We start from the raw sequence: 11,346 nt of genomic DNA, 5'->3' as shown, positions 1-11,346 counted from the left end.
TCCATGTTTATCCTCAAGTTCAAGTTCCTAACTATCAGGTGGTCCCAGTTTCTCGTAGTCAGTATATTCCACAAGTCTTTGCCACCACTATCAATCAACAACCCCAAATGGTCCAACAACGACCAATTCAGTATCTGCCACAAAAGCAATGTGCTCCACATCAACAAGTTCATCCGAATCAACGCCAACCTAGAAGTAATTTGGAACGAAGAAATGCTCCGTTGGACCAGATTCCTATGACATACACTAAACTTTTGCCATATCTAGTTCAAAGCTCATTGGTGGTTCCCAAATCTCTAAAGCCTCCACCACAACCGTTTCCACCTGGGTATGACCCTAATGTGCAATGTGGATATCACGCTGGATCAGCAGGGCACTCAACTGAGGACTGCAACGCTTTCAAATCCAAAGTACAACAGTTGATTGATGGGAGGCATATAACCCTTCAGGAAGGAAACATGTGGGTGAATGGAATTCCTTTGCTCGAATGAGTGCCTAGATTTCAGAAAGTCTCCAAAATCAACAAATTCCCTGTTTAAACTCGTTGGTAGGATAATAATAAAAGCACCTCTCCTTCTCAAGGTTCTTGTGCTCAGTTGTATCCCTGAGAGTTGTTGTTTCAGTTGGTGTTTTTGGTCTTTCCTCGCAACAGATAGCTTTTCTAAGTTTGATGACCATGCAAGGTTCCTCCGTGTTTGATGGTGAATATCTATCCAACATCTATGCTTGGGGCTCCCGCACGAGGGATAAGCAAGACGTACTCTTATCTTGAGCATTGCATCACTCGCATTGCTCGAATCCCTAAAGTAACACAAAGATTTACAACTCTTGGATGACTTTGTTGGAGTTTTCTTTTGAAGTAATCTGAAGTGTTTGGAAGGAACTACAGGAAGTATTCAAGATCAACAAGCCCAGACGGAGTCAAGCCTCCTCAACAATGGCAATCATCAATTCATTTCTGCATTTTCATTTGTAATTTTCCTTGTTTCGTTAAATGTTTCTTCCATGTAAAACTTGTTTGTTTTGAATGAAAATAAAAATACACTGCATATGTTAGTTTCGAATCAATCCATTCGTGTTCACTCATATCTTTCTGTCTATCGATATCAAACTCTGGATTAAGCAAAAATATCGAAAGGAGAATGATGAAAAAATAAAAACGCAAAATCTAAAATTGTGTGCTTTTGAATAAAACCCCGCTGAGGATGTACAGGCATTGTTTCAAATCCCCAAACACCGGAGATATAAGGGAGATAGACCCTCTTTAACCCCTTTGAGCCTTGAAGTAGGAGTTTCTTTTCTATACAAAAAAAAAAAAAAAACCCTCACATTTAACCCAGGGGCAGGGTAGCGTTCAACTAACCTGATCGAGCAATCAAAATTCATCAGGAGTATGCATCCAAGGATACAACAATGGTTATCTTTCAAAAAGATTGAGGAAAGTCAATACTACAATGGTAATCCCTCATCAATCAAAGAATGAGGCAGTCACAATCACTCCCACAAGTCAGAGATTCAGGATCACACGACTTATTCAAAAAAGAAAGGATTGAAAAAAAAAAAGAGTCCGCTAAGTCAACAACTTGAAAACAAGTGACTTAGGCAAAATTAGGGCATCCCGCTGGACTCCAAAATAAAATTCAAAAAGAATTTGTCCAGGCAAAAGTTAGGGAAATAAAAAAGAAAGGCAAAGCAAAAGCAAAAAATGAGGATTACAACATAAAGATCCTCATCAAAGGAACGAAGTCGTGTGATCAGACACCAAAAAGAAAGTGAGTGACTGCCATGTCCGAGAAGACTTCATTGATTCCTCAATCATCTCAAACTCCTCTTGAAGGATGGACGCTCGTATCAGGTTAAGTTGAACTTAGGACTGGAGAACATCACGAAGAATGGGTGGGTTAGGTTAGACTTCGAGCCTTAAAATCCTTTCTTTCTGAAACCGTGAACCAGACCACGTTACAACCCTTAAAAAGACCTAATTGAAGCAGGGTTTATTTCAAAAGCAAGTTGTGTAAAACTGACTCCTAGATGTTTGCTTACCATTTATGTTGATATCGATATGACAAATAATTCAAACACTGAATGTCACAACTTTGTTTTAATAACTTTGATTTCGAAGCTAGCATAAGCATTGCATTAATATTAGCATCTTCAAAACAAATATCTTTTACTTGTGAATAGACACTTGACATCAAGGAAGATCCAACAATGAACAACTGCAGAAAAAGTTGATCGATTCCATGAGCCATTCACTTCAAAGACTGATTACTCTAAGGGGCGAGTTGTGTGAAAACTCTTTCAACTAAAGCATCCATTCACTGTTGGTCAATCTGGGGCAATTGAATCGAGGTTCGACCTCTCAAATTCAGCATATCTGGGGCAATCAAGTCGAGGAATCTCTCTTGGGTTCAACCAATCTGGGGCAGTTACGTCAAGATTTGACAAATCTCTCCAAGGATCCTTTGGGGCGAATTCCCTCGTAGTTCACGAAGCTTGGGGCACAATCTTCTGAGTTTTATTGCCTTCTCCCCGATCATAGGAGTTTATTTCTCCTGGAACCACGGTTTCTCCCCAAGCACATGAGTTTATTTCTCATGGGAGTTGTCCCATTCCCCCGACCTGGTCTCCTCTTCTGAAGTTCTCATCCTCAACATGGCGAATCGAGGGAATCTCCTCAAGCTCACCATCCCTAAGCAGTTCAAGATGTAGGGAAAGTCAGATGAAGTCACTTCCTCCCCAACAAAGCTACATTTCAACCATCAGTGCAGTTGCTAAGGATCTTTGGTACTGTAAGGTTCCCAACACCGATTCATATTGATAGCTCAAGACAACAAGCAATGGACCCCAATAATCATGCTTCTCCATCACTCTAACGCCTTTATTTGACACTCTGCATATAGTTTCCATTGCATATAGCATTGCATCCTCAAAAGCGTAGCATATCCATTAAAACGGAGCATTACGCCATGAAAAATTTTCAAACATGCATCAATGCATAAGCCAGTTTTCATGTGCCCAGAAGGCACAAAGCAGTATATACCCTCAGAAGAAGTGTCATCTTCTCTCTCTAGTGTGGATCAGACACAATGTCTTTCTTTGTCAGAATCGTTGCCTCCGAGGTTATTTCCCGCGTGCTGCGTGAAGATTAGAGTGCGAATGAGGGTGGGCATTCAACCCATCTCATATTTCAACCGTTTGAATAACCATACTTGGTGTGTGGCAATTCGAACGATTGCCACTCTTGATGAGTTACACCCCGCCTTTGGCCTGAGGGATTAATGTAATTCTTATGCTTCGCCAGCATCAACATCTTCGTGAATCTCCAATGTTTACCGATGTCTTTTGATCGAGTCTAGTCGTCACTAGTCTCCGTGATCTCTTCCCTCGTACGGAAAACTTTTGGATCTAACCCCCGTGTCGTGAACCCTTTACATTCCAACCTTCGACCAATTTCAAAGCCCAGTTCTTGCCCTGGCAAATCAAGTCAAAACCCAGTTCCCGTCCTGGTAATCATTTCAAAACCCAGTTCCTGTCCTGGTAATCATTTTTCAAAGCCCAATTCCCGCCTTGGCAAACCTTTTTCAAAGTCCAGTTCTCGCCCTGGCAAACTTTTTCAAAGTCCAGTTCTCGCCCTGGCAAACTTTTTCAAAGTCCAGTTCTCGCCCTGGCAAACTTTTTCAAAGTCCAGTTCTCGCCCTGGCAAACTTTTTCAAAGCCCAATTCTCGCCTTGGCAAACTTTTTCAAAGTCCAGTTCTCGCCCTGGCAAACTTTTTCAAAGTCCAGTTCTCGCCCTGGCAAACTTTTTCAAAGTCCAGTTCTCGCCCTGGCAAACTTTTTCAAAGTCCAGTTCTCGCCCTGGCAAACTTTTTCAAAGTCCAGTCCTCGCCCTGGCAAATCATTTCTTTCATTTTTTTGATCCTAGGTGAAGTCAGTTCTCGCCTGACAACCACCATTCATCCATAATCTCTCACCGTAAAACCAATTCCCAATCCCCAGCAAGTCATTATTCTCTTTCCCCATTCAACCAAAGCATCCATAAATCATTCCACCAGAAAAAACAAAAATTCTCTCTCCCCAGCAGATATCAAAACAAATACAAAAATAAGGATAACATTTATACCATCTTCTCTTTAGGACAAATTTATGGTACTCAAGTATTTAATCTTCTTCCACCTCGAATGTTCGAAAGACTAGCGTCAATCTCACCTTCAGGTTTAAGACGATTAAATAGGGGCAGCTGTCATACCCCAAATTTGTCCTACCCCTTCACTTCTAACTGGCTTAAGCTTCGCATTTCATCTGCATACCTCCATTAGGGCATTAACATAGATCATGCATCATTAACTAAATAACAAAGCATGGGGATCAATGATTTTGAAAGCTTAGGGTATCTCTATAGCTTTGAGGTTTCTACTTCAGATAAGCTTGTCTCGACCGGTTTCTCTGTATGCACTAAAACGCATATTATGGTTGATTCGCATACTTCTTCTTCAAGCTACAAGGGGTGCATCCATCAAAAGTTTAGTTGGGGATCGCTGGGTCGGGTTTCTTACTCGTGGTGTTTGAGTTCGTAGTCCATCAACAACGATCAATTCGTATCTTCGAAGGATTCCTTCAAATGCATTGTTGCTAAGGTGGGTTGGAATACAAGGGCATGGCAAGTAGGGGATATCATGGAACTATTTGATTATGTTCAGAATTTATTTGAAGATGCAGGCATAAATCAATACAAAGAGTTTCATTCAAGATTCATTTCATGATGTCATTTTCTATCTAAGAGTGAATCATCCAATTTGCAAAAGGGATCGAAAGTTCAGTCGAAACATGGAAAATGAGTTCAATTGGAAAAAGAGACTTTCACTAGACTTTCAATTTAATCATGGTTCAAGTGTCCAAGGCCAGATTTCATCCATTCGAGTAAGTTGGAAGCATATGTCATGAATGATTCAATCTTACAAAAGTCTTTAAGGATGTCTCAGGCAAGCATATTGAAATGAACATGGAGCCAAAGCATTTCATATGAGTTTCAAACAAGATTCATTCATTCAAATCCAATTGTTTACAAAAATTACAATAAAACATGCCATCCATCATCATCGAAAAATCAACTCAGACTGCTGCCCCCAATTCTGTCCGCGGAAATATGTCGAACCAAGTCCACTTCAGTCCCTCATCAAATTGAATCCTGCTACATACATACTTCGCAAATTCATCAAAAAAAGGAAAATTTCAAGTGTGCTTCACATCTTGTCCTCGTAAAATCGATCCCCCATATATGTCATATGTCTTCCATCTTCATATCATACAGCTTCCCATGTGCTGTCCATGTTACTGCACCTGCACAATTCAGAATAAAGTTTCAAAATCAATGCCAAAATGGGACCAGATCCTGCAACAATTCCAGCCATACATTCAGTCCCTGCTACACTCTCCAAACTAATAGAACTGGCGGCAGTTAACATATAACAGAATGGTGAATCACTTTGTTCAAGAGTTCAAGAAGAAAAACGAGAAGGACATAAAGCTGAAATCAGAAGGGAAATAAAGCAATTTGAGATAGGGACAAAGAACCTGCATCACCACATCAAAACAATTCCAAGTTCAAATACAAACAGCCCCATATCATACTCAATTTTAAATCGGTTCAGCATCAAAACAAATATAAACAGTTACCAAACTGCACCCCAACCTGAAGAAAACCTGCAACATAAACCGGTTCATAATCAGCCAAGCCAAAACAGTTCAGAAACATTGCAATGACCCAATTCAAGTGAACCATACATTCATTGGCAGCCCTGTATATCGGGTCTTAAACAGTTTGTTTAACCTATTTTCCTTAACAGACTTTTAACCTAACAGTTTCGATTCCCAACTCCCTATAACAGTTTTGTAACTAATTTTAACAACCTAACCGATTCCAGTTCTGTTATAACTAACTTCCCATAGTTCTATAACCAACGAGTAACAGAAAAACAGTTTTCCTAACAACCCCTAAACCAATTCATAGCTAACCTACTGATTGATAACAGAATTTAACCACCCTTCAAATTAACTGCATAACTGTTCCAACCAAGTCCTAACAAACCTTTCACCACTTCTAATATCCATAACAGAAATATAACTACCTCCAAGCCTCTCTATAACTAAGCTAACTAACTCATAACTGACAAATCTCCACCCTCTGATCTCATAACCGAAAATCAAAATCCAACGGCCCTCATCCTTCCCCCTCTAACTAACATTCACCTCCATCAACCTATATAAACAGAACCATCTTCATCTTCAACCAGACACCAAAAACCTTCACATCCACCCTTCACCATCACCTTCTCCATTCCCTCATCACCTCTCACTCTCCAATTCTCTTCCCCACGCCATTTTCACTGATTCACCATTCATTCATCACCTCTCATCTTCCTCCCATTCACCTTCAACTCTCTCTGCAACACACACGCTCATTCACCAACACTTCATCACCATTCTCCATCTTCACTCTCTCCACCACCATAACCACCTCCTTCATCACTCTCTCACTCTAACTTCCCCTTCATCTCTTCACACTCCCCATTTTCTTCACCAATCTCTCTCAATTCACCTCTCTCTGCAACTCATCCTCACCAATTCATTCCACTCAAACAACAACAACTCACAGGCAGAAGAAAAATAAGAAAGAAGAAGAAGTATCAAATACAGAAATTCAAAGAACGGAGCAAGAATCACCTGAAGAAGCTCCTCTTTCATTGCACTTATATCGCATCTGAACTTTCGGAATCTCCCTTCTTCGACTACTAGCTCTAGTGCGCTACTCCAGGTTTCGTATATGGTCTTCTCCGGATTTATGGTTCGATTTGAACAGGAGAAGGGATGAGATTATTCGGTGGAGGTGATCACTCGGAGGAACGGTTTTCCCGGCGCCGTCGTTGGGTTTGAACGAGAGAAAGGGAGACGAGAAGGAGACTTGAGGGCATAGAGAGGACGCTGTTCCACTTCTGTGGGTCAAGACGACGAAGGGAGGATCTCACCGGAACCATCGCGCCGCCGTGATCGTGGGAGGAGAGAGTGTTGATCTCGAAGGTTAAAGGTCACATTGTGAACCCTAAATCCTCTTCTTCTGTTCTTATTTCCCTTTATTTTTTTTATTTGTTTTATTATTTTTGGTTAAAAACGAAAAATGAACTAGATCAGAACTCTTAGGCCCGTTGCATCTCCAGTTTTTGGACCATAAAATCTGAATAACAAAAAACGTTCTTGGGCTCCACCGAATTGCTAACTACACCACATTTGGCCCATGAACCATATCATTTTTGTCCAAATAAAAATCTGATACAAAACTCTGCTCGGGCCTCCTTCTTTTGGGCCCTGCGCCAGTTACTAAACATACCACCAGTTTCAATTGACACCCCCTAACTCACATTTTTTTCTTCTTAGAATTTAAGGTTTTGACTTAGTTTTATTCAACTTTTTTTAGGTAATAATCAATAAAACTTGTTAGATCTTTAGGTAATTGTTGACATTAACTTTCCCACAAAACTCATAAAAATAGTAGTATTTTTAGGTTAATTTTTGAATTGCTTCTTTTTATGCTTTTGTGTCATTTCCATGCTATTTTTTGTATAATTGTTGTGTGATTTTGTTACTTGTTTTTGGCCATATGTTTGGCCTACTTTGTTAATACCATTTTAATGCTCCTTTTAGAATTTAGTCACCATGTTAACAATAGGAATTAGAACAACTTAGATTAGAATTCAGAATTAGTTCCCTTCCCATTCTCTTTTTCTCTTTCAACTTTTAAAATACTTAATAAAAACCTGACAAAGATCATACTGTTACACTTCTGATATATGGTGGGAAAGAAATGATTGGGGCGTAGGCCCCGATGTACGTTCTTCCCCACGTAGTAGAAAAGAAATGATTGGGGCGTAGGCCCCGATGTACGTTCTTTTCTACTAATCGGAAAAGAAATGATTGGAATGTAGATTTCGATGTATTTCTTATCCGTCATTTAGAGAATCGATTGTGGTGTAGACCTCGATGTGCATTCTCTAAATATCCAAAAAACAAACAAAACTCTTTTTGGTATGATCTAAGTCACAAAGTTAAAATCCCTTTAAAAATCACCAACCAAAAATACTTCAAAAAACCTAATAAATGGTCAGACTTAAACAAAAGTGAGGAAGTGATGCGAGACCTTGTAGTGGGTTCTCGTCATCATGGAATTACCCTTAAAAGATACAAACCAATCTCTTTTTCTCCTTTCTAAGGGCAAGTTATCTCCGCTCCATTGCATCCTAGGCTGTCCCCTTGTGCTAGAGCGTGAGCGTTAACGCCGCCCAACTAAAAAACACAAAAACAAACAGAAAATCGTGAGCCGAACTACGGCGCTCTGATTCCTGAAAAGGATACGTAGGCATCAAGTCGCGGGGCTTGAACGAGCACACTTGTAAATAATTCCTTCTTTTCCCCGTATTTCTTTTTGCATTCATTCGCATTTAGACATAGACATAATACACACCCTTTAGATAGAAACAAACATAGGTGGATACCATCGAGTACGATGGGCGTGAGGGATGCTAGTACCTTCCCCTCGCGTAACCGACTCCCGTACCTTGATTCTCTGGTCGCAAGACCCTGTTCCTTCCTTTGATAGGTTTTCTGATATTCCTTTCTGTCATACCCCAAAATTTGCCCGCATCATTTTAAGCTTGGTCTTTACGAAGATTTTCGAATAAATAACTCGGCACAGCTGGTAAAAAGGTAAGGTTTGCAGGTGAGAGGTCTCAGGTTCGAATCACACTTACTAACTTTTTTTTTATTACTTTACTTTTTATTTTCATTTTTTAAAAAAAAAAAATTAAGAAAAAATACTTTTTATTTTGTTTAATTTTGATTTGTTATTTATTTTATTTTTAATTTTATTCGTTTTAATCTTTGGGCTTTTATCTATTGTAGTTAGGGTCCATATTTTTATTTCTCGTTTAACCTAATCTTGCTATTATATATACTAGCACATTACCCCTTATTCCGGAGAATTTTTTTGGACGGTACACAATTTCCACCCAAAAACCAACCCTATTTTCTAACCTCATGTCAACCAATTTTCCTAATCCTTATTTTCTATCTTCCATTCACAAATTCAACCTTTTAATAGAACCTCTCATTAATAATTCACCCTTTGATTTCAATTTTATGCTCACTTGTTGGTTGATAATGATTCATTGAAAATATTATTTATCTAACTAACAATTTCATAATTTTGTATACTAACAAATTCATATATATCACGGTGGAATTTTTTTTAGACATTCATGCTGCTTTTATTTATTTATGTATACAAGGTTTTGATAACATACTTACAATTTGACTTTTGTTTTTATGCTAACATGTGATTTTGTTCTAACAATCTGCAAGGATTTATTTTTATACTAACATATATATGTTTAAGTTTTTTTTTGCATATCTGGAAACACACAAACATCAACAACTGGCGGCAAACATCAGAGCCTCGGCCAACATACAGCCACCGCCGCGCCATCTCCGATCGACGTACACGACAACGAAACTGGCGTCGAGATCGAATAGCAACCATGGCCTTAACAATCATCCACCACCATCTCTGCTACTAACATAAACACGTAATCTAATATCATTGCAGGATCAAAGAAACAGAGAAGAAAAGAATCGAAAGCGAGAGAAAGATGCGGAACAGATTTGAAACGCAAACATGCTAACTCCGACGAATCCGCGTTCGGCGAGCTCACCTCATCGCCAACCTCCGATTCAGCCTTTCCAGCCGCCGTCGTCCCCACCGTCTCAGCTATCAGAGACATCCCTCGGCACCGTCGCGCAGCCGCGTCGGAGTTTCAAACGGCGTCCTTCGCTTTGCCTCAATGCTCATCGATTTCTCAACCCAACCTCAGATCCGCGACATTCAGCCGGATCTCGCACACCACCGCCGGGAGCTTTAACCGTCATCGTATTCTAGCCCAGGTGCTATCACTAGTTTTTCTATGTTGTTCATCAATAGTTATGTGTTGTTGTGTTTGATACTAGGAAGAAGAGAAAAAGAGAATAAGGAAGAGATAAGAAGTGTGGGTCGTTGTTGTTCTGTTTCTACCCTAGGTGCTTTATTCATGTTTATTTTAATTTTATTATTTTTCAACAATGACACTTGTCATGAATCTATTGGTTGGATGAAATGTTTGGAAAAAGTAAAAAAAAAAAAAAAAAAAAAGATGCTTAGAGATATAAATGGAACGCAGGTAATATGTCATAGTATTATATTTCATTGTTTGTTTGTTTTAATTTATTCTGTATTTATTTATTTTATTAATAATGATTTAAGTAAGTTTTTTGAAATGGTTAAAAGATTCAGGTTGGATCACAATAATCAGTTTTCCTCTTATAATTAAAAACAATGTTAATTAGTTTAGTTTGAAAAAGTCACTAACTTATTATTTATATATTCATTATTTATTACTTATGTAATTATTAGTTTTTTTTTTCTTTAAAAAAAAAGAGAGATTAAAATGTAAACTAAGAATACAAAACAAAAAAAACGTTTTTTTTAGTCTAGGTCACTTAATTTTACCATTAATTTAAATAATTAAAATACTAAAATATGCTTTCTTTAATTTTAATTTTAATCTTTTGGAATTTTATATGAATCCTTTTTTTAGATTTTTTCTCTTGTTATTTTTATCATTTACTTCTTCATTTTCTCATTATCATTTGTGTGACTAACATTTACTTGTTTTTTGCGAGGTACTACCAACCATCGTGAGCATTGCACTGTTTTGCAGACATTCATCACTCATGCATGCGTGGATTAATCCATCAGAACTTGCAGTTCCATAGTGAACCGTCAAGATTCGACCACACATGATTCTAACATCCAGGTCACAACAAGTTTTCTTATAAACCTTAGGGGTTCAGTGTTAGGGTTAACCAAGATCCTCTGACTGTGCGCCTGATCAAATTGAAAGTTAAGTACACCCTTTTAATTTAAAGTCTATTTTATTTGCCTTTTTGGTATTTAGGGTTTGCCCCTTATATTTCTGAACAGTGCATGCATTCACTTTCTATTATTTTGCCTTTGCCCTTGTTTCAGGGTTTACCTCCGAGGCAACCTCCGACTCTAACCATATCAGATCAAATTCGAAAGTTCTCAATGGTCAGAGTCAACGCTTCTGGCAAACCCTTGCCCTCAACCCTGTCAGGCCAAGCTAAGTACTTTCTCTCTATTCTATTTTTAATTTATTATTCTATTTTCTTTTGTGGTTAATGAAGTTTGCCTTCGAACCGACAATGCACTCACCCTTTTTTGTTGTTTGCCATGTTTCTTT

At 38.6% G+C, this 11,346-nt stretch overlaps 1 long non-coding RNA gene across 1 annotated transcript; it reads right to left on the bottom strand.

Annotated features, from left to right (window-relative positions):
* Positions 1 to 4,939: 4,939 nt before the first annotated feature.
* On the bottom strand, positions 4,940 to 6,670 carry LOC131607701 (uncharacterized). The gene is made up of 2 exons (XR_009285385.1): positions 5,576 to 6,670; positions 4,940 to 5,341 (listed from the first exon to the last, which is right to left on the bottom strand). It is a non-coding gene; the product is annotated as an uncharacterized LOC131607701 (long non-coding RNA).
* Positions 6,671 to 11,346: the final 4,676 nt, after the last annotated feature.

Source organism: Vicia villosa, linkage group LG5 (genome assembly GCF_029867415.1).
Source record: "Vicia villosa cultivar HV-30 ecotype Madison, WI linkage group LG5, Vvil1.0, whole genome shotgun sequence".
NCBI classification, from domain to species: Eukaryota; Viridiplantae; Streptophyta; class Magnoliopsida; order Fabales; family Fabaceae; genus Vicia; species Vicia villosa.
This window is presented reverse-complemented; position numbering and strand designations above follow the sequence as displayed.